Source organism: Sphaeramia orbicularis, chromosome 21, assembly GCF_902148855.1.
Source record: "Sphaeramia orbicularis chromosome 21, fSphaOr1.1, whole genome shotgun sequence".
Classification (NCBI taxonomy): domain Eukaryota; kingdom Metazoa; phylum Chordata; class Actinopteri; order Kurtiformes; family Apogonidae; genus Sphaeramia; species Sphaeramia orbicularis.
In genome coordinates this window covers 44,177,777-44,203,050 of record NC_043977.1, presented here as the reverse complement: position 1 = coordinate 44,203,050, position 25,274 = coordinate 44,177,777, and the positions used below count along the sequence as shown (strand labels likewise).

Genomic DNA, 25,274 nt, shown 5'->3' with positions numbered 1-25,274 from the left:
ATCGTGAGATTTTAAGGCAAAACCACCTTCCATCAGTGAGAGCATTGAAGATGGAACGTGGCTGGGTCTTCCAGATGACAATGATCCCAAACACACTGCTCGGGCAACGAAGGAGTGGCTCCGTAAAAAGCATTTCAAGGTCCTGGAGTGGCCTAGCCAGTCTCCAGACCTCAACCCCATAGAAAATTTGTGGAGGGAGTTGAAAGTCCGTGTTGCCCAGCAACAGCCCCAAAACATCACTGCTCTAGAGGAGATCTGTAGAGGAATGGGCCAAAATACCAGCTACAGTGTGTGCAAACCTGGTGAAGACTTACAGGAAACGTTTGACCTCTGTCTTGCCAAAAAGGTTATGTTACAAAGTATTGAGTTGAACTTTTGTTATTGACCAAATACTTATTTTCCACCATAATTTACAAATAAATTCTTTAAAAATCCTACAATGTGATTTCCTGGATTTTTTTTCTCATGTTGTCTCTCATAGTTGAAGTGTACCTCTGATGAAAATACAGACCTCTCTCATCTTTCTAAGTAGGAGAACTTGCAAAATCAGTGGCTGACTAAATTCTTTTTTGCCCCACTGTGTGTGTATAATATATATATATATAGTACAGGGTGGGGAAGCAAAATTTACAATATTTTGAGGCAGGGATTGAAAGACAGTGTATGACCATTAGTTTATTGAAAGTCATGAGAATTTATTTGCCACAAGAAAATTGACATAATAGAAAATGTTTTTATTCTATGTGTCCTCCTTCTTTCTCAATAACTGCCTTCACACGCTTCCTGAAACTTGCGCAAGTGTTCCTCAAATATTCCAGTGACAACTTCTCCCATTCTTCTTTAATAGTATCTTCCAGACTTTCTCATAATAGTTTTGCTCATAGTCATTCTCTTCTTTACATTATAAACAGTCTTTACGGACACTCCAACTATTTTGAAATCTCCTTTGGTTGTGACGAGTGCATTCAGCAAATCACACACTCTTTGACGTTTGCTTTCCTGATTACTCATATGGGCAAAAGTTTCTGAAAAGGTATGGATAATAGTGTTAGGTATGATTATGACATCAATATATGTTTGGTTTCAAAACAATTGACGTAGTGCCTGCTGAGAAAAAACAACTAAATGTTCATTGTAAATTTGCTTATATATATATATATATATATATATATATATATATATATATATATATATGGTTATATCTATGTCTATGTTCATGTTTATGCCTGTATCTACAGTATATGATTCCATTTAACAGAAACGTCAGCTGAAACTCTGTACATTCCGCTGGGGTTACAGAAGTATTCTACCATCTGTATTAACACCAGGAACCTACGTCATTTATAAAAGTGACTGCATGACTATGAGGAGGAGTAAAATTATTTAAATTAGTCTGGAGGCTGAAAGTCTCTGTCTGCCTGGTGCATTATCTTCCATCACTTTGCAGTGGTAGCCCTCAGGGGTAATCTCATTAGGGCTCCCATATTCATTATCTCTTCATTTGCAAACTGTACTTTCATAGCACGTTTTTGGCATGATACTACCCATTTCTGCAGATTAGAAAAAGCAGTGTGTTTCCTCGTAGCAACAAGAATCAGTGCTAGATAGTGCATGGATACAAGTTGACTTACCACAACCATAAACGACAGTGCTTTAAACTGAAACATGCTGTACTGTGCGGAAACTACTACATCTTACCTCTTCTTCAACCAAAAATGATCATAAGTAGTGACTCTGAGTTGGCTCTGTGATAGTATGACCTCCACAGTGCCAGCCTAAGCAACAGGCTGATCCACATCCACAGGAACCATCATCATTTGAGCTGAATATGGACACATCTTTCCTATTTATACACAGCGTCCCATGTTTAAACTTATCAAACTTTGACTGTGGATGAATTATTGATCAGAAACTTAACCCTGGAAATTGCTGTTACCATAGCAGCGCTTCGTGCTTTCTAGGAGGCCTCAGATCTTTGCCTTACATGTGGGCTGGAGGCAAAAAAATGTAGACTCAGGCGATCAGAGGCCGGCTTCTGTCTGCCCGTAACGGTGCAGCATCCAGGAGGAAAAAAAACAACAACAAGGGAGCTGAACACAAATCCAACACGGCTGTCTGTCAACTGTCTCCTGGGGACTCAGAAATGACGGCAGAGAAGAGAGCACTTGGCTTGAGGGGTGGTGGGAGGAGAAAAAAAAGAAAAAAAAAGGTAAAAGGATACCAACCTCACATTGCTTGCGCCAAATTTCTATGTTCTTGCGCTGTGCTTTTGAGAAATGGTCCCATGCCTTTTGCCTGGTGGCGGCGGTGAAAACGGCGGTGATCTGCTCGACTTTGGGGTGAACAAGGAGGAGGAGGAGGGTAGGAGGAGGAGAGGAAGGAGGGAAGGAGGGAAGGAGGTGGGAGGGTCAAGACAAAACAAGCCGTTATGTAGCGTTGTAGCACTGACTGAAGCTCATACAGCAGACAGAGGAGAGACCGTGGACAAACACAGACCACAGACTGGATCAACGCCGCCCAGCCTGTTGGGATGGAGCACTTTATTCATCCTTCCTACAGGAAAACAGAATCACTGTCTCATCTTATGTGACAAATTTACATCTGCTGAGGTTCAAATAACTGGGCCAGTATTCCCCTTTTGTTAGCCTCATAGCATCCATACACTATATCAAGGCTGTCAAACTCATTTTCTTCCGGGGGCCACATTCACCCCAATTTAATTTAAATTATGCCAATATTTACGTTTACAAACTATCCAAACAAAAGGATGTGAAAAACCTGAAAAAATGAAATTTGTAAAGAATGTAAGTACAATTTTATCAATATTCTGCCTTGACTTATCATTTCTACATATGCATTACAGATATGATCTACAAAGGCACAAAACATTTAGTAGGAGGCAGAAGATTATTAAAATTGCACTTAATTTTCTTTAGACATTTCAGGTGTTTCATATTTGTTCAGGTTATTCACATTTTATTGTTACAGGATGGTTTGTAAATGTAAATATTTTCATAATTTAATGTTTTTTGCACTAAATCAAAGAGAAAAATTGGTGTTGTCATTATTTATAGGTTATTATGATATTATTTTTGAGTTTGATGTCCTTACTTGCACTTATCAAATTAATCCCACAGGCCGGATTGGAACCTTTGGCAGGCTGGCTTTGGCCCCCGGGCCACATGTTTGACACCTGTGCACTATATGGACAAAAGTATTGAGACATGTTGAATTCCGGTATTTCTTTTCTAACAGAGGTCTGGGACAAATGTCATAATATAGTTTTATATTGCGATAAAATCATATGGGTTATTAATATGTGCAGTGGATAGCACTCATGCCTCACAGCAAGACGGTCCTGGGTTTGATTCCAACACCAGTTGATGGGGGTGGGACCTTTCTGTGTGGAGTTTGCATGCTCTCCTCGTGTCTGCGTGGGTTCTCTCTGAGTACTCCGGCTTCCTCCCACCATCCAAACATGCACTCATAGGTTAATCGGTTAATCTAAATTGCTAAATTGATTGTTTATCTCTATACGTCATCCCTGTGATGAACTGGAGACATGTCCAGGTGGGATAGGCTCCAGTGACCCTAGTGAGGATAAAGTGGGTTCAGAAAATGAATGAATGAATGTTTATATGTCAGCCTAAACAGGACATCTACAGCTGTAGACATGATGTGTCCCAATATTTTTGTCCATATAGTTTATAATCATCAATATTTCATAATGTTTAGGGAGATTTTTCTTCCTAAGTGAGATGTGAAGAAAATAGATGGTTAGTTGTGGTAGAAAATTATTATTACAGTCAGAGCATGAAAAATATTTTAGAAATTTAGAGGCAGAACATTTAAGATCATAGTCATGTATAAAATACAAAACAAAGACAAAATCAATGTTGTGAGAAATTAAGTAAAAACCATCTCTGAGGCATTTTGGACGCAAAGATAACAATTTAAACCAAACTTACCAATGTAATGATATTTATCACAATATAAACTATATTATGACATTTGTCATTATTGTTTTGTATATCAGACTCCTGTTAGAAAGAAACACTGAATTCAACGTGTCCACATACTTTTGTCCATGTAGTGTATGACTTAGGCAATTATGCTATGAGGCTAACGATATATACCTCAATAAGACCTGAAGCAGTTGAGGATGTTATGATAGTGAAAGCTGGCCTATAGGGGGTACTGGAGAACCACCCCCACTGAAAGTGACTTGGAAAAGGGCTTTTAAAACAATATCAAACATTAACTATAGCAATAATGTCTCTGAAATTTAAAAATATGTTTAAACTTTTATAATATTCCTGTGTCCTGTAGTTCATATCACCATTTACTGAAGTTCTTTTAACTGTATTTTGTTAATTTATGTTGAATATGTTCACTTCCTGATCACACAGCCCTGTACAAATGAGTGTGTGTGGTTCTTAAAACTGAGGATAAGGGGATGAGGCTGTGATCTCTTTGGAAGATGAAGTAAACATCTTTTCACTCCATAGCCAGTCAAAATTCCTTTTATTTCTTTTATTATTATTCCTGTCCTAATATGATTGGATAATCATTTCTGGGTGGTCAAGTGGTCTTCAGTGAGATACAGATGCTTTCAGGACTCCAAAATTAATTTAACTCCAGTGATTAACCTGCTCCAAGTATCACAGCAGGCTTTAGTCCTGTTCAGTCCACTACACTTCTGTTCAGTTGCCTCCAGTTCTGTGGATGTTAGTTAAACAGAGTATATTAAGATAACAACTGTGGTTAACTGATTTTAGGGTTATCATGCTGAAGACTAGATTCAGTTGTCACAAAGTGCATCTCCTTTTCTTCTTTTTTACCCCACAAGAACACACTAACATGCAGGCAGAGATTTGTCATACATTAAAATCAAAGGCATGACATGTCATCACATTATCAGCTGACTGACACATCATCATGTGTCTCAGAACTCCTGTATCCATATTGTTGTCTTTTGCTCTTGTGTGCTTTTGTGCTTTGCTGCTGTGAATCTGGAATTTCCCCATGTGGGACTAATAAAGGCAAATCTTATCTTATCTTATCTTGCATGTCCCAGTCCTGTTTAGTACCAGCCAAAACTGCATCATAATATCCCGTATTAAAACTCACTACATATAATAATTGTGTGCTCATAACTGACCCTAACAACCTGAAATGTTGAGAAATCAGATAAGTCTATATGGACAACAAAAGCTCAATCTACTGCTTGCTCAGATGGGAATGCCACATTAATGAATTGATCCAAACACATTAGTTAAATGGCACATTTTTTTCCTTTATCATGTCAGCCTCCAGCTGTACATGACAACTGTCAGTTCTGCTTTCTTTACATCTCTGACTGATGTGTCTACTGTATAAACCACTTAATAGTTTGCTTAATGTGGTTGTTGGACTGCAGCCTGCAGACACAGCTGTGTCATCATTTGTTACAGTGGATATAAAATTCATTAACCTCTTTTCTTGTGGGGACACGTTTAATAAGGATATGGGGATTAATTGTTAATTGCTGATTTTGAGGTGATGGAAATAGTAGTGGACGGATGATGTAGAGTTCAAACCCCTCTGATCAATGTCCCAAATGTTGTAAATATATTCATCTGAAATTGAATTGACCTGGTTGCAATATTTTAATTTTTTTTTCATTACATTGCATTACATTTACATTAAAAATGTGAGGTAATGGTTGTCTCCATATTAACGTGTTGTTATTAAATACAACACACGATGTCTAGAAGTTTCAAAAACAGATCAGTGAATGTGAAGCTTGTAAGATGTCCAAAATATGCACAGGCATCAATTATAAAGTTATTATGTGGTCATTACTTTATCATTTATTTCAATAATCAGCTCAAAGAAAACAAGACTATGTACTGGCACATGCTGCCCCAAAAGTTAAATTCAATTCAACTTACTTTAATAGACAATGCAATATTTATGTCTTTGTTTTTGACTCAAACAAAAACAAAGAATCTGTGGTTGCTGTAAAATGAATAAAATACTATGCACTAAATGTTATATTTGTATAAACTGACCTTGGTTAGACGTCTCTGTTAATGTGTCATGTGATGACCAGGTCTCTCTCCTGGTCAGTGCTCTGTACTTACATCTCATCACCTGCAGCTTCAGTTCCTTCAGGACTGACAAAGGCAGCATTTATGCAGAACGGATGGTTACAGAAAAAACAACCAACTTACAGGCTATTCTATGTATGTTAACAGTAATTCCATATGATGATTTAAATGCACTGATGCACATCTAAGATATTATTTGTCAACAGCACCATATATCTGTGTACAAATGCTGCCTTTTAAGTTTTGCTCTCTGGAAATCAAACTTAAGCAGATTTCCAGCACTGTTTTTTTTTTTTTTTTTTTTTTTTTTATTACTTGCCAAACCTGAATGAACAGAAAGCGACATCAACCCATTTTAAACATGTTTACTGTATTCGTATGAGACTTTCTGTGACACAGCAGAGAAAATCAACACAACACAAGCCATTACTTAATTAGACAGATAGACAGATGACGATAGATAGATAGATAGATAGATAGATAGATAGATAGATAGATAGATAGATAGATAGATAGATAGATAGATAGATAGATAGATAGATAGATAGATAGATGTTTCTTACCTGTGTACATTCTTTGCTGTGCTCTGCAGACTTTCCTGTACTGTACTTACCTACAGGGTTTAATTTAACCTTTTAAACCCATTGTTTTTCTGTGAGCGTTATGTGATGTATGGAATGTTCACTTGCCAAAACCATCGGCTCAAATATTGGGTCAAACTATAGGACTGGTTGTGGACCTGTTTTTATTAAGTTTGCAATTAATGCAGACACATACGGATGAAATGTCAATCAATCATATGTTTGTTAATGTATATTAGCCTTTGAATAGTTTGCCTCATTTGTTTGGTAGTTGTTTGCTAGTTAGCAAACATTACCTGCCAGTGTTAGAAGTAATGATGGACATTATTTTGACTGACATTCTTGTGCATTTCATAATAGTTTGGATGGCACGTATTTCTAAATCAGGGAAACATAAAATAGTTTTTTTTTTTTTTTACCTCAACTTTGATTTCAAGTTTTTTGCACACTATTTTTGCACACTGAAGGGGTTATATTTGCTAAACCCACTTTTATTAGTCTTTGGTACATTTATTTGTATGTGGACCCTCCAGGTACTGCAAAGCTATCTTTATATTCATTTTGGCAAAAATTGAGTGGATTTCCACAACCTGTTTTAATTCCTGCTTAATTTGTTACATCTATAACTAGTTATGTCACGACATTTGCACATATAAAGACAAGACTTCCGACGAACATTTCTCTGAGTACGACAATTGTTTGTCAGCAGCAGCGGTTGTAGTACATACTGAAAATATGTCCAAACTTCCAGCTGATTACCTAAAATGTTCAGTTGTTGGCTGAATGGGACAGAGCAGCACAGCCAACAACCTGGAGGGGAGGGGGCATGAAGTGGCTCATATGCATTTAAAGGACCAGCGCTCAAAACAACCTTTCTAGTGCCATTACTCAGAAATAGGGTTGAAGATGGACCTGTGGAGTTGAAATTATGAAGAATTCAGACCCAAACACAGCATTTACAGTTTACGTAGACCACAGGGAAATGTTTAAAATGCATAATTCCATTTAAAAATAGCAAAATATCACTCCTTTCAGTAGATTTTTCTGCATGTTCTAAAAAGATGTTGGGCAGCAGACTGCACCAAAAAGCAGACACAATTAGCAACTAACTGGTGCAGAAGGAGCTGAAGAGCCAGTTATTTTACTTAAGAGTTAGTGTAAACAAATCAAAGCTAGAGAGTGAAAATTAAAGCAATCAGAGGACACAAACATGACTCCAAATGAATAATGATGCAGCTCTGTGTCTGCTGGGTGGGTAAATAGGCAGCTGTTTGCTAAAACGTTAGTCATATCAATTTGTTTAGCTGGTGTGAAAACAGTGTTTTTGTAATTGCATCTGTGCTCTATTGATCCAAATTTCCTTCATGCAGCTTTAAATGTACAAATCCAAAGTATAAAACTAACCAGCCATGATATAGAAGATAAAAATAAAGCTGAATAAACTGCAATTTTTTTGGTATTTTTAAAGTCAGCCTGTGAAAAGGTCAGAGCTTTATCACACTCTGGGCTCACAAAGCCTCTGTGTGACTGACCCAAACACCATCTCACAGTGAGCTGAAGATAATGAAGCCGATGGTGAGACGGATGGGAGAGGGTTGTCATGGAGACAGTGCTGAGATCCTCGCCGAGTAAATGACTTGGATCAAGGCAGGCTTAGAAAATGGATGGTGAAAATGTCTTCATGGTCGGACCTCTGTAATCTGTGACTGCGCCACGCCCTGCAGCGGCGTCGGGACCGCAATCATGAACGGTGACAGTGCGAGGCTGTTAGGAAGCTTTTACTGACACATGGAGGAGAACAGTGAGGGTGTAGTAATTAGCCAGTAAAATCTACCCACCGCTGCTACATCTGCTGATATTTCAACACACTTAATTTAAATTCCAACATATCAAAGCATTATCTTGGTCAAACCATTTTTTTGTTGGGTTTGTCTGTACCAGCTGTCAGTGTTTACACTCACTGCTGGTCAAATCCAGTCCTCATCGCTCTGGATTAATCGACAAATGGTAAAGTATTAGAGGTGATCTGTGCATACAGAACTGCATAATAACCATATTTCTGCAATGAGGTGAAGGATCACAAACAACTGTTCCTGAGCAGCCCATTGGATGTGCTTTGTATCCAAGTCTACTTGTATTGTATTTTTGGTGAAAAGATAAAGTGTTGACTATTTTTTTCAACTGTACTTTTGTGCTTTTTTCCTAATTTACATTTTAATCCATGTTGGAATTCAGAAATCCTTCTACTATTTGAGTTTCATCTAAATTGTTAAAAAAACAAACAAACAAAAAAAAACCTAGGTTGCGTCTAACAGTTTCAAGCCTTCAGTGCTTTTCCAGCATTCCCTTTATATTTACATTTCTCCATCTGTCGGATAAATTAAATAACTACATGTACATAGAGTAATGCTGGAATAAACTAACATCTTGGAACATAATTTTTGCAATATAGGTACGACAACAAAGAAGGTAAATGCTCTGAAAGGCAAAATGCTTAACATGTCTACACACAGTTCACACACAGACTGAAATACCTTCCTTTTCTGTACTTCTGTAAACCATCTTTGTTTAAAGGACACATTATTGGGCACATTAAGTCAATGAGACTCCAGTTAAAAGTCAAACAATAAAATAAAAATCAAACTGTAAAGTCATGTCACGGGAGCTGGTCATTTGTTGATGTCAGCGAACTACATTACTGAGCTAATGACTGTTTCTATAAGTGGAGGACACACACTACATATGCACATGTGCCTGTATGAAGCTTCTTCACTGAACCTAATTAAAACATAATCAATATTACCGAGAGGCACACTGACAATTTTAAGCATTTGTAGTCATTTCACCTCAAGTTATCCCTCATTAACAAACTGACATGATTACATTTGCTCTGTTTAACTGTCTGAAACTGTCTTATAAGAACATTAAAAAAACTAACTCTACACAATTTTAACTTTTTGCACATAATCTGTCATCACTGTGGTTTCATATAAATTACTTAACTACAACATACAGTATCTGGGGGTTTTACAGATGTCAGATATCATCTCTTATGTATGCCAAGGGCATGTATGTTTGGAGTCAATGTCACAGAGTTTTATCGGAATTATGCTATGTCAGATTATTGGGAAGGCTGTATTTGAGAAGAACAGAAAATTGTTTTGGCTGAAAAGTACATTTTGGCATCCGCAAAACAGCAAGATGACTACTACTACTGTTATCACTTAAACATAACTTTTATCCTGTGTATACATCTGTGTATGTAATATACATATTGTTATTATTATTACTACTACTACTTGTTATTTGTTGTTGTCATACTTTTTAATGCACAATTGCCTGTTTTTTCACTACTGTTTTTATAATTATTGTATAACAATTTTCTTGAAATATTTTTTTACATGTACATTTGTTGCTGTGCTGCTATTAGAACCTCAGTTTCCTAAAGGCTCTGCCCAAGGGATGAATAAAGTTCAATCTAATCTAATCTAATCTAATCTAACCTAATCTAACCTACTCTAATTGAATCCAATCCAACCCAACCTAACCTAATGTAATGTAATGTAATCTAATCTAATCTAATCTAATCTATTCATTCATTCATTCATTTTCTGAACCCGCTTTATCCTCACTAGGGTCACGGGGGTCGCATGGAGCCTATCCCAGCTACATAGGGGCAAATCTAATCTAATCTAATCTAATCTCATCTAAGACATAAAATATTGGTTATCTGTATTTGTTCAGGAATTCCACAGGTCTACTGCCTGCCAAACAAATTATGCACTTAACTGAAATACTGGGTAGTTTTTCTCTGCATTTCTCTCTGGGGATGTGAAGGATATAAATGTCAGTTACCTTTACCTTTGACAGCTTTTCCATACTTCTGATTTTTGTAGCAATTTTCATTTTATTCTCGAGTGGGAAACTAGTAAATACTGAAAAACAAAAATTCGGCGCCGTTACCTTTATAACGAAGACTTCCCACATGGAGGCCATCTGTCTGTGAACATACTGTATGTGTCAGGGATAATGAAGCGTCCTTACACTGTGTTAAAATGGCCATCAGGGCGTTCTTGAAGATCTCTTTGGCATGTTCCATCTCCTCTTCGTGTTGAGCCTTCTCACTCATCAGCTGCCGCACATGGCTGTTGGTCGACTGGATCATGGAGTAGAAGTGATTGGCTGTCCGACGGTTGACTTCACCCCGGTCGATCCAGGTGAAAAGCACCGCCGTGGCTTCGTTGAACTTATGGTCATCTGAAGGGGAAAAGCACAGAGGCAGGAAACGATCACATTTGTGCTGGACTGAATTCAAACTGATCAGTCAGTGTGTGTTATCCCACACTCGATATGAATCCAACACATGCTGGTATATCCTGTCTGTGAATTTCAGCTGTCATGGATCTAATAAGATTAGGTAAGACATGTATGCACACTGTGTGATGAAACAAAAACTGGGCTTCTGCGATCACTGTGGAAACTGGTATATTTTAATCAACAAAGCAATTTGGGGAGACTTCCTTCTTATTAACCTGGAATCTGTTATGGAAATGTTCAACTGATAACCCCACACAAAGAGGAGGAGAGAAAGTTAGAGTTAAAATAAATAAATGCATTTATTGAGAAGTCAATCACAGAGAAACTCTGTAAGTGAAGTCTGATTAAACGAGAAAACTAAAGATTATATAGAACCAAATCCAACCCCCTCAAACTATGATGTCATTCCTTACGTACATCGTACCACCCCATACTACTCCTTCTCTGCTCCGTGAAGAGGTCATGATGACCTCTCCACTCTAACCTTGCTTGGATCCAATCTGGAGTGCAGGCGCCATCCTCTATCTACACATTCAGACATTTAGGTGTTTGGGTTTTAACTCAAGGCAAGAACTCCGTTCCTGGGTTGGGGTGTTACAGAGTGGTAAACATCACACATAATGAATAATGACTCAGCATTAAAAGAAGATGTACTAACAGTATAAAATATAAAGAGTATAAATATAAAAAGTAAATTTTTCCACCACAAATCATTAAAATCTCCACTCAATGAACACTTTGAAACTGTTTGTTCTAAAGATAAGGACTGAGTTAGGAGATACGTCTTTTAGGTTTTCAGCTCCTGATGCCTGGAAGAAGCTTCAGTCTGAGCTCCATCTACAGTCAGTGAGTCAGTTTATATGCACACCGATACTCTGATCATTATCCGATTTATGAAGTTATCAGATTATTCCAATAATCATTTAAACAGCATGATCTGATATGTTTTATCATATAACAGCAGTAATCTGATTATGAGAAATCAGATTAACACCTGGTTAGATTAACACTCCAATGTCTTCTTGCATGTATACAGGTTAATCTGATTTATTTTGTTCTTTTATGTCTGCACATGTGTAAATGGAATTAAAATTGTAGAAAATGAAAGATGCATAGTTAAACGGGAGTGGAAGACAGTAACAGGACATTTGAGTCTACCGTCACTATGTACGTACAAGTACTGGAGCGTCTAAACCTGGGTTTTTCGATTATTGTATTTCTTAAGTGCATGTAAACACATCAGATCTGATAATTATAATTATCTGATTACTCCCAGTTATCAGATTTTTATGGTCATGTAAACAGGCTCATCATTCATTGATTGTTTCAATTTATTGTATACGACCATTTGGTTTTTACCCCTCGGACAAAATGTTCCTCTGTCTGTCCATTCAACAACATAATCGCATTATCTGAAGAATGTATTGACATATCTGCACCAAATTTGTACTGTGAATGCATCTTGGCATGGAGCAGAAGCCTACTGAAAATAAGTCATCTTGACCTACTTTTTCAAGGTCAAATGGCTTTTTGCAGTTATAATATCTGAGTACTTTGAAATATAATATGTATGTAATAAGTTTTACACAGACAATCTAATCTAAACTATAGGGCAGTAACTTTCAACACAGAATCTTACACAATATTTGGCTGAGGGGAATTAAAAGTGTGCAGCACGTTATGTTATATTTTTATGCTTATCTCTGTGTATGTAACTGTGGGTTTTTATATCTGTGTATGTAACTATGTGTTTTTAACCTGTGTATGTAACTGTGTGTTTTTATACCTATGGATATAACTGTGTTTTTACTGCATATGTATCTTCTGATTTCATTGTAAGGCACTTTGTGAAATCTTTTTGCAAAAAGTGCTATATAAATAAACTGTATTATTATTATTATTATTATTATTATTATTATTATATTATATTATAAAAACAAAAAACACCTACTGAAACTTAGACTAAGATGAAAGTCAGGGTACAAATATGTAATATATCTGTGCTGCTGGTGTGTTGTGGACCTTACATGATGTGCTGAATAATGCATCATTTTATGTGGAGTTCCTGTTGGTTAATAAACAGGTTTCATGCTACGTTATCTTCAGTTGCAAGGACAATGACTGTCTGTGAACCTCCTGCACAGTGATGCAAGACCAATGCATTTTAGCAAAGACTAAAGAATCATCAAGAAGGCCAGCTCTGTCCTGGGATGTCCTCTGGAACAGGTGGAGGCAGTGGGGAAGAGGAGGTTGACAGCCAGGCTGTCCTCCATGATGGACAAAGACTCCCACCCCCTCCAACACACACTCACTGCACTAAGAAGCTCCATCAGTGACAGAATGATACACCCAAAGTGTGTGGGGAGAGGAATCGCAAGTCTTTCCTTCCTGCTGTCCGGCACCACAACAAAAACTGCTCCAAAAATTCTGTGTATTAATCATGCAATAAACCTGGGCATGATCAGCATGTGCACAGCTGTAAATAGTGTATATAGCTTTCTTGATTTGTGTTTATCTTGATTTTGCACTTCTTTTGCTCTTGTGTGCTTTTGTACTTTGCTGCTGTAAACCTGGAATTTCCCCTTGTGGGACTAATAAAAGCATATCTTATCTCTTATCATATTTTCTAATGTTTCTACTGGAATGGCACAAAACTGCACAGTCTAGAATCAAACACAGATTCAAAATGGAAATTCTGCAACTATTATGACTAATTACTATGTGACAGAAGCAACATGGCAGCTCTTCTAACTGTGATATTTTCATTTCACATTTCTATCATCTTCCTCTAACTTTATATACAATCTACACTTAAGGCATACTTGCATACTGAAGCTTTGATTCAACATATGTTTCTTATTCTTTTTCCTCAAACCTCATATAAATCTTTTGGAGAAAAGGTATAAAAAATGTCTTATAAATCCACTTTCCTTTGAACACCAAATAAAGTTGTTTCACAAAATATTCCTGAATAAAATGGTGTCGTTAATGTCAAAAGTTCCACAAGAAATACTTCAGAAATTCTAAAAATGTGAACCTATGCCATTCCACCACCTTTAACCACTGCAAACTTAACCACGTAGCCCTTCATCTGTTATAAATAACAGGAAACAGTGATTTTAACCTCAAACATAACAGAATGAATGCAGTTGAGTAGCAGCAGTGCAACTAAATACTAGCGCAAATGAAAATTACATTTGATATGATGTATCTTTAACTACTCACAGCAATTACTCATATATATACACACACACACACACACACACACACACCACACACATATATATATATATATATATATATATATATATATATATATATATATATATATATATATATAATAGGGCTGGGCAAGTTAACACGTAATTACCGCATTAACCCATTCATTAAATAATGCCAACAATTTTTTTTATCTCACGTTAATGCCGTTTTATTATAACTCATATTCTTCTGCCCCTGCTTGTGTGTGTAGCAATTAGCTCGGCAGATAGACAACAGGTTTCCCAAGAAAAGCCGGACGCTGAAAACTTCTCTCTAGACTCTCTGTGAAACTTCAACATACATACAAATATGTCTCAGTTCTGTTCATCGCCTTAGTACGTTTACATGGCATTATACATTTAAATGAATAGGAAAAAGATTGCTAGCTCGATGCTAACTTGAATGGGAAATCCATAGACACGCTAATGATTAGCATTTACAGATTAACTTAAGATTTACAACATCTTTTTATCCAGCAACAAAGGTTCACATCCGAGATATTTTAGACTATTCATTCGTACAACTGAACATAAAATCACAGGCAAACGTTTTTCGGGCCATGCAAACAGAGTGAAAGAAACGTGTCTGTTAGTTCCTTCTTATGTCCGAACTGACTACGGGAACACCGCAAGGACAAAACATATGTTAGTGCAACTTATTCCAACCACTAGAGGTAGTACTGATTGGTGGGCTTACGACTCCTGTCAATCACTCACAACCAGAAATAAACTGGTGGGGACATAAACATGGAGAAAAGTAGCGGTCTTTTCCATGGACATTTTCATTTTAAATGTCTTCAAATGGTGGGGTTGAGAAGGCCAAAGTTGTTTGGAAGCACTGCAATGTGGAATTATTTTTTTATCATCGGAGTACTTCGAGTCTGAAATATCACTTAAAGGCAATACTGATGCCAGCAACCCCCCCACCATATAACTATGCGATTAATTGTGATTAATTGCAGAAATCAACGCTATTAATTGCGATTTAAAATTTTAATCACCGCCCAGCACTAATATAATATAACTAGAAGCACTCGGAGAGCGCAGACCTCCGCCAAGGCTGATCAGTAGCCTCCCCCGTGGGCCCCCCCACCCCCGATCACCGCCAAAATTTAATCATTTCTTCCTTATCCCATTTCCAACAAACCCTGAAAATTTCATCCAAATCTGTCCATAACTTTTGAGTGATGTTGCACACTAACGGACAGACAAACAAACAGACAGACAGACAAACAAACCCTGGCAAAAAAATAACCTCCTTGGCGGAGGTAATTATTGTATCACAAAGCTGCAATTTTGAGGCTACTTTGTTCAATGTACAAGAAAGCTTTTAACTAATCTGCTTCCACTGGATGGAACAACCTACAGAAGGAGATAAACTGAAAGAACTGGTCACTGTGATACATTCAAAGTCATTGTAAGTGAATGGGAAAAGGATAAATCTGGATGTAATTGTCTTTCTGTTTGACTGAATCGGATTCTGCTTTGAGATCCTTTTAAGGAACACCGTTGTATACTTTTAGTATGTTTTAAAGTATGAATGGTGTTTAATTTGTATGTTCTTAGTTTGGTGATTTATGTATGCTTTATTATGTGTTTTATGTATATATTTTTTGTGAGGAATAGAGGTCAACTGATATGGGTTTTTCTAAGGCCGATACCGATGTTTTTAAATTTGGTCAGCTGATGGCCGATATCTACAGCCGATTTTTGAGGCTGATATTTGAGGCCAATTTTTTTTTTTTTTTTTTTTTAAAGCACATTGACCATTAAATACAATTGAAACACTCAGACAACATTTTTTTTAATGCAGCAATATAAATGAAATTATTAATACACATAAACATAGTACTCTTTTAAAATTTACTGAACTTCACGTGCTGCCCACACAGATGCCTGATCAAATATCTTATGAAATTTTTGCTACTGATCAAATATTGGCTTTCAAAAAAAAAATTAAGGCTGAAGGCTGATATTTTAAAAAAAAATCAACATATTGGTCTACCTGTAGAGAGGATGCATGGCTGTGATTTCTATTTTCTGTAACTTCTGCTATTGCTGTTTTAGCCAGGACACTCTTGCAAAAGACATTTTTGATCTTAATGAGTTTTTTTCCCGGTTATATAAAGGTTAAATAAAATAAAAAGTAACATATTAATATGATCCAGTGTGTCTTTCTACCTGGACACTGATTCTGGATCAGACAGACTGGAGACAGGTTATAGACGAGGCTCCTGATGATGCTGAATCCGACAGTCTAACATGAACATATTTAAAGTAGGGATGCACCGATACCGATAGCAGTATTGTGTATTGGGTCCGATACTCAGTGTGTGTACTTGTACTCATGCTCGTAAAAGTACTCCAATACAACTGCATTGATACCACTTACAGCAGCGTGACATTCACAGTTAAGTGCAGCAGGTACGCGGCGGAGGAGTAATGTCAGTAGTGTGGAGATTTTTCAAAAAAATGATGGTGACAAAAGTAACGCTGACTGCAAGTAACGTTAAAGACACAGATGGATACAGACGGAGTGCCCTGTCCGTCCTCTGCGTACATTCCATCCGTTTTCCAGGTGATCGCGGATGCGTACCCAGATGGAGAATACCACCAGGAACTGTGGAGGTAGAGGATCTGTTCAAAGAGCGACTGTGTGAGTTAGAGAAAAACTACTGACAGATTTATGACAACTACCCTCATCAATATGAACATTAGTATCTACATTAGTGTTACCTCTGTCATCTCCATGTTTGTTTACTGATGTTCTTCTCAAAAAACCTTACTCTTCTTTGTGGTATTTGTCCAGTATTGTTAATTAAGAGCAGCGCCCTCTGGTGGGTTGATTGAGAAACGCTCATTCCAATCCATTAAATGTCAGTAGCAGCACTTTGTTCAAGTCAGACTAATGACGACGACAATAAAGCACATTTTCAAAAGTAACTAAGAACTGTAATGGTATTATTAAGTACTCATATCGGTACTCCATTCGGCAGGTACTCAAATCTAAGTACTTGTACTCGGTCAGGCAAAAAATGGTATCGGTGCATCCCTAATTCAAAGTATCTAAATGACATTTCACGTGCACTGCCACTGGTGTGAATAGTGTTGATGGGAAATATTCACCCACATATATTCATAAAATATTCAAAATTTTTGTGTGAGTTTTTTCCTGGTTAAATAAAGGTTAAATACAAAAAAAATACAATAAAATAACTGCTTGTTGGTTCTAATATAAACTATTAAACCATTACACATTAAAGTACTACACAATGACATCCTGCTCTGCTGCCTGTGCTGCTGTCGCCTGTCACATCCATATTTTGTGCTCAAACGCTTTGTCGTGTTCAGTCTTTTTCCAGCACGTTTCATGTGCGATCACATCGAGCTTTGACTGAAGTACAATCTCAGAGTCGTTTCATGGGACCTTTAACATTCAGTCAGGCTAAACAACAACAGAGCAGCTAGTGAGGATTAAAATCCTTCTCCAGGGGCGTTCACTGTTCACGGCTGCGTGCACCACGCTACAGCTACTGAACACAAAAGGCAATTTTCGATTTTCGACTTTTCAACCAAAACTGAGCGTCGCATTTGGTCTCAGTCATAAAAACTGGTGCGTCTCTGCGGGCCTCCGCTCAGCGTGTTCTTACCCATTTGAATAATAATTGCACGGTGCCACGGAGCCGCGGACAACTGCTGAACAGAGTGAATTAGAGAGCATTTAATGAGCTCAATACCCAGTGCAACACAACCTGTAAGAAGACACTTTTCTCTGCACTGATAAAAGCCCATTCACACACAGCAGCAGATTACAGTCACATTACAGTGAGCACAATGAGGCGCAGCTGAACAGAGGAATAATGGAAATGTATTTCCCCTGCTGTCAGAGGTGAAGAATGAATTGAAAAAGGTTATTTAGAGGAAAAACAGGCTTGTTTGTGTCATTATTTATGTTATTAGTGCTTGGATAGCCACATAGTTTAAGGAGATTTCATACATAAATTAGAGACGCAGGAGCAAACACTGACAAACACATCTTGGAGGGAAATATGGTGTTACTGCTGAAATTTAGAAGAAATGTGGAGAAGGTTCTGCATGAATGAATCTTAAATATTACTTATGGAGCAAAATTAGAAAAAGAATAAAATGAATAAAGCTTAAGGGGAGTAAATTGTTAAAAAAGAATAAAAAGAGTGAAATCTTCAGATTTATACATTCTGTCAGGATCTGCAGTTTGGGGTCAAAAAACATTAATATCAGCTAATCTTGGCATGCATGTTTAGTCTTAATGCAGTATGAGTGAATATGAAGAGAGCTGCCTATACTTGACCATCTGCAAACACAGGAAAAAAAAGTCTTAACCCATAGAGACCCAAACAGCCACTGGTGACCAAAAGCATCTACTCATGTGTAATGTTTAATAACTATTGGTCCACTACTCCTATTAAAACAGGTAAATAATTGGTGTAAAATGCAGTTTGTCATCTTTTCATGGTCATCAGATATGACCCATTTGGATGTTCAGAGGCGCCGTTGTGAACATGGAAACCCTGTCATCTTCTACAACATTGATTCACCAGTAAAACCCACTGAGTTGGATCGATGACAGTGGATGGAGGCACTTGTTTTATGTTCATTTAATGATAGACTTTACTGAAAAAGTCACTCTTTTCTTCAGTTCTCTGTTTCTGATATAATAACCCTCAACTTTAATCTGAGCTTTTATGACATCTACATTAGTGAATTAAATTTTTAAAAAATTCCTGATTTATATTGAAAAAAGGCAAGATACAGAGGATTATATTATGATAAATAGTGATAAATTACTTAGGAAAGGTTAAATACAGAGAAAAATTCATTTGGGAACTGAGACAAAAGTAGCACTGGGTCTTTATGGGTTAAACTCTGCAGTGCTGCCACATCCAAAGAGTTAAATATATGTCCACCTGAGTCCAGAAAGCCAAGCCTTGACCGACAGGAGTGAATGTCCAACTGAACTAGGCTATGCTTCACCACCTCCCCAGCACCTGTTTCACTGGGGATGCACTGATTCTGCAGCAAAACCCGACATGTACAATTTAAAACTGTGGATTTGTATGTTTTTTTCAAGACTTTGGTTGAATGTACTGCTCTGAAGAACACAAGGCCCATGAGCCTCAGCTGCTGTTGCCATGGTGAGGAAGCCTGTCCAAAAGCTGAATCAGAGGGGAAGTCAACGCAGAACGTTTTGTCAGGGGAAGGAAACGCTTTCGTCACTCCTGGATTAATCAGAAAAGTGGAGTCAATACTCTGAGCCTGTTTTGTATCAGTCACATTTACATCTGATTTCTTAACAGGGAACAGATGCTTTTACAGCAAAAGAAAAGCTCTGTGCTTTACTCCCATGTCCTTAGATGTGTGCTTTTGACTTTTTGCCAGTACAAACACAGGCATTCAGGTTTTCCTTAGATAATTTAATGTATATTCAATAAATTATTTCTAGAACAGCCACCTGTTGACTCCGGATACAATTATAATTATAATCATAATTATAATTATTCATATAGTTATAAATAACTTACGGGCGAAGGCGGGGTACACCCTGGACATTTCGCCAGTTCATCGTAGGGCTGACATACAGAGACAAACAATCACTCTCACATACACACCTATGGGCAAATTAGATTAACCAATTAACCTATCGGTGCATGTCTTTGGGATGGTGGGAGGAAGCCGGAGTACCCACACAAGGGAGAACATGCAAACTCCACACAGAAAGGTCCCATCCCCCGTCGACTGGTGTTGGAATCGAACCCAGGACCTTCTTGCTATGTGGTACGAGTGCTATCCACTGTACCACCCTGTTGTAACTCAAACATGTCTAGTTTAAAACAATGACAACAGATAGAAATGTAGAAACAAAGGTCTCAACCAGCCATTAAACAGGCAGGTTTATTCTGAAAATAAATAAATATGTTGAGAATTGTATTATTTCACAATTATATTTGTCTGTTTACATTTATCTCTATTTCATTTCCAATTATCACATAATTTATTAATTTACCCATTAAGTTATTTCCACTTTTATTCATTTCCCTTTTCTTTTATTTGTTATATATATATATATATATATATATATATATATATATATATATATATATACATATTATATACAGGGTGGGGAAGCAAAATTTACAATATTTTGAGGCAGGGATTGAAAGACAGTGTATGACCAATTAGTTTATTGAAAGTCATGAGAATTTATTTGCCACAAAAAATTTACATAATAGAAAATGTTTTTATTCTATGTGTCCTTCTTTCTCAATAACTGCCTTCACACGCTTCCTGAAACTTGTACAAGTGTTCCTCAAATTTCCGGTGACAACTTCTCCCTTCTTCTTTAATAGTATCTTTAAGAAAGTCGACATTGCTGTGTGATGTTCTATTGGTAGCATGTTCTTGGATTTGTTGCTGTTGTCAACAAGTGTTTTGGTGTTCTTGTGTAAGATTTTAACTTCAAATTATATTTTACTGCATTTCTAACGGTCTGTTGTCTACCTCAAGTTCAATTGCCATTTTTCTCATGGATTTGGTTGGATCCTTTAGGATTTTGGATTTGAGAGCTTTAATAAAAGCTTTGGTACGTTTTTTGTTTCCTCCACTTCCAGACTTTCTCGTAATAGTTTTGCTCATAGTCATTCTCTTCTTTCCATTATAAACAGTCTTTATGGACACTCCAACTATTTTTGAAATCTCCTTTGGTGTGACGAGTGCATTCAGCAAATCACACACTCTTTGACGTTTGCTTTCCTGATTACTCATATGGGCAAAAGTTTCTGAAAAGGTATGGATAATAGTGTTAGGTATGATTATGACAATATATGTTTGGTTTCAAAACAACTGACGTAGTGCCTGCTGAGAAAAAACAACTAAATGTTCATTGTAAATTTTGCTTCCCCACCCTGTATGTATGTATGTATATATGTATATATATAATATCTATATATATATAAATAAAATATATATTTGTGTGTATATAATAAATACTATATAATAATAATAATAATATTATATTATTATTATTATTATTATTATTATTATATATTATTATTTATTATTATTGTTTTATTATTATATTTCAGCACCTGAAAGTTCATGAGGAGGCATGACCTGAGGCATCCCTTTATTGCTGTTGGTTAATCCATTAATTCTCTGCATGGGATGTAACTTGCTCTTAGGTTTCTCCAAGGTTTCATGAAGATCTTAAATGATTAATCGAATGGAAAATAAAAAGAAGTTTGAGTACAGTTTTCCTAAATCGAAGCTTCTTTTCTTTAATTTCACTGCAGCTAAACATTGGTTCCGCAGTTGTGTTTCAGACAAACACTTACTGTGAGGCACATGACGCCAGGATTGACACAAACAACACGAAGATGAGGACAAGAAAGAGGGCAAAAAATGTCTATAGTTCAATTATCTCCATTTTACACAATCACTTACTCCTTTAAACTTTTAAGCTTTAACACAAACATTAAAAATGTTTTTTAAAGTTGTATGTTAGCTCCATCTTAAGTTGTTAGTAAAATAGTTAGTTGGAGTTTATACTGTTTTTGTTGTGATTTTTATATATTTTTTTTATGTATTCTTTTACTGTTTTTCTTTTTGTGGTTGTTGTTTCAGCTGATTCTGGAATAAAAGACAAATTCTTTGTGATTTTCAGACATGTCTTTTTCACATTTTTACCATTGTTTTTCACCATTCAAATAATCATTTAATCAAATTTAATTAAAAAAAATCGATATCTGCAGCTCTAGTTTCATGTTGTAACCATAAACCAGCCTAAGGATGATTGAGATTTGTTTTATGTTTTCCTTCATTATTTTATCTATTATTTTGGTAAATCATTGATTTATGTATAGAGGTAGCGTTGCTCCTCCCAACAAACAACTTTACCTGTGCTCTATATAAATCTGGACATAGTGTATATTCACATTACATAATCTTTATTACATCATTTTAACAGACTCCAGTCGTCCTCAGTGTTGTTTGTGATGTGATTTTATATCAGCTACAACTGAGCATGACGAATATCGATAATTGTGCAGGTCACTCAGCAGGATGGTGCAACGCTAAATTATACAGTGCACATACACACACACACACACCCACACCACACACACACACAGATGTGATCTGCTAACAGAGACCTCCAAATCAGCTTTGAAGAGCTCAACATGAGTTTGGATTAATATTCCTGATGCAGTTTCTTTTGTTTTAAATAACTGGATCCATCCATGGCTGCACCTACAGATTTATCTACGGCCAAACACTGATCAGTTCATATGTGTGGTTGTCAACGCCACCTATGAAATAAATAAAATCCACAAAGTTAATGTGATGTGCTCAGTGTAGTCTGCTGAATAAATGTCACCTTTCAGTCTCTCTGCTAACAGCACTGCCTCATGTTCAGAATAATGCACGATGGGAGGAGGAGACGGCGGTCGAAGGCGGTCCTCATGGATCTTGCGGCGGTGTCGTTCTTCTCTTGCAAATAAGCGCTGTTTACACTCCCACTCATACAGGTCATCTCTGGCCTGAGCGAAGTCTACGTGGATCCTCCCCGAGTCTTTTTTATCAGTACTAGATCCGATACGCATCCGGTACCCTGAGAGGAGAGAATAACGCAGTGGTAACAGAGTACACAACAATCCACAGAATACACAGTACCACATAAAAACACACATGTATATGTATATGGATATGTTTATGTGTATGTATATGTCTATGCAAATGTCTACGTATATGTGTATGAGTTTGTATATGTGTATGTCTGTCTATGTATGTGCATGTATATGTGTATGTATGTATATGTGTATGTGTATGTATACATGTATGATTTAACCATAAAGACCCAAATATCCACCGTTGACCAAACTCAATTACTGATCTAAAATGTTTAATAACTTCTGATCCACTAATCCTATCAATACATGTAAATATTGGTGTAAAATACAGTTTGCTGTCTTTTCGTAGTCATCAGATATGACCCATTTGGACATTCAGAGGCTCCAGAGTTACCGTGGAAACACTGTCATTTTCTACAACACTGATTCACCAGGAAAACCCATGGAGTTCGATCAATACAGTAGATGGAGACACTTATTTTTACATTCAGTTAATGATATATTTGCTGAGAAAGTTAGTTTTTCTTCAGCTGTCTCTGTTTTGATATAACCTTCAACTTTAACTCTGAGATTTTATGAACATCTACACTATCAGCAAATTAGATATAGGAAACACATGATTTACACTGAAAAAACACAGAATACAGAGGATAATTTAATAAATGGTGATTAATCACTTAAGAAAAGTGAAATCTAGAGAAAAATTCATTTGGGACCTCACACAAAAGTAGCACTAGGTCTTTATGGGTTAAGACGTTTAGATTAAGTGTCTTCTTGTCTTTGGCACAAACTGGGAGTCATGAACTACTGTATGTTCTTCACATATTTCTTTATATCTTCATATTTTTTTTATTATTTATTTTTTGTTCCTCTTCATCTGGGGCTTATTTGCTGTAAAATTCCAATTTCAAGGCCTTGTATTGAAATGCCTGCACATGATGCAGAAACAAGTTGAAACACTGATTTTTATTTTGATTTTTTAAATGTGGAAATGTAATATTTCATTCCACATACAGTGTTGTGCAAAAGGCTTAGGGGCCACTATAATGTTTGATGTTTGAGCAAGAATATGACCAAACATATGCATTTCTTTGTCTTTGTAGTAATATATGTACAACTGGAATGCACGGGATATATGTTAACAATACTTTTCTGTGTGTTTCTAAGCTAAAAGATGACTAAGACTTTTGCACAGTACTGTAGTGTCTGGATGGCAGCTAATGGTGATCTGAATAAAGCTTAAAGTAACAGTGACTGAAGTGTGTGTGACCGCTGTGTTCACCTGACAGATAAATGGCCTTGTCCACCATGAACTCCTCACTGAAGCGGATGTGCAGAAGTTTTTCTTGCTCTTGCGGATGGCAGTGATTTCCCCCGCACTGGTCAACACTTCCCTGATGATTTCTTCTGTGGCGTTTTCTGGCAACCTCCAACGAATACTGTTTTACAGCCAGGGGGGCGCTCCCGTGTCGATGGAGGGGGCAGATCTAAAGCAAAATGCACATCATCATTAGGGCGATTCTCTTCTTGTGGCAACATTTTGGCTTCATAACTTTGAAAAAAAAAATTTCTCATGTTTTTTTTTTTAATATTTTTTGTCAACACAGACATTTAACTATAAGAAATGCATAGTGGTCCAGCTCAGGTGGATAAATAATAATTACAGTAGTTTTCTTAAACACTGTTGATGAATGTGTTCCATCCTGTTAGGGACATTGACATATAGACCACAAATAGTTAAACATGTCAATATTGATCAATAATGACTTTTTCTTAGAGTATGTTCCTTTGCTAACAGAATATGTTTATCCTTGAAACTGTAACAAGTCATTTAATTATAAATAGTCTACATCATCACCATATGGTAGTATTCAAGGATATAATCCACTTTATCAATGAGTAAAACATGGTCAAGCTAATTAATAGTACGGGGCTGCAATAGAGGATACTGATATAATCACATTCTCTAAACTCTAGAATAAAGAAATATTTTGATTACACAAAAAAAAAATGGCTGTACTTATAAGTCTGGAATAATTTTAGCTTTAACCAGGTTTTCAGGATATGTCTCGTTCTAGATTTTATATATTTTTGTTATTGTCAATAACTCCTACCAAAAGACGAGCACCTGTCATTCATCTAAAAGTGTATAAGACATATACATTTGACCCAATTTAACTTATTTGTCTCTGATATAAAGGTATGAAAACAATTATAAATACACCACTAAGCCATTTCTTCTCTACAGAATGGCAGAAGACAATTGTTATTAGCAAAACAATTCTTTTCATAGTATTTATGATGTTCATTACAGTATTTAATAAATGAAAACTAAAGCAAATCATGGGGCTGGAATAATCT

At 36.6% G+C, this 25,274-nt stretch overlaps 1 pseudogene; it reads right to left on the bottom strand.

The window, feature by feature from the left end:
* LOC115412054 (ecto-NOX disulfide-thiol exchanger 1-like) overlaps positions 1 to 25,274 on the bottom strand; it is a 61,902-nt pseudogene that overhangs the window by 19,849 nt on the left and 16,779 nt on the right.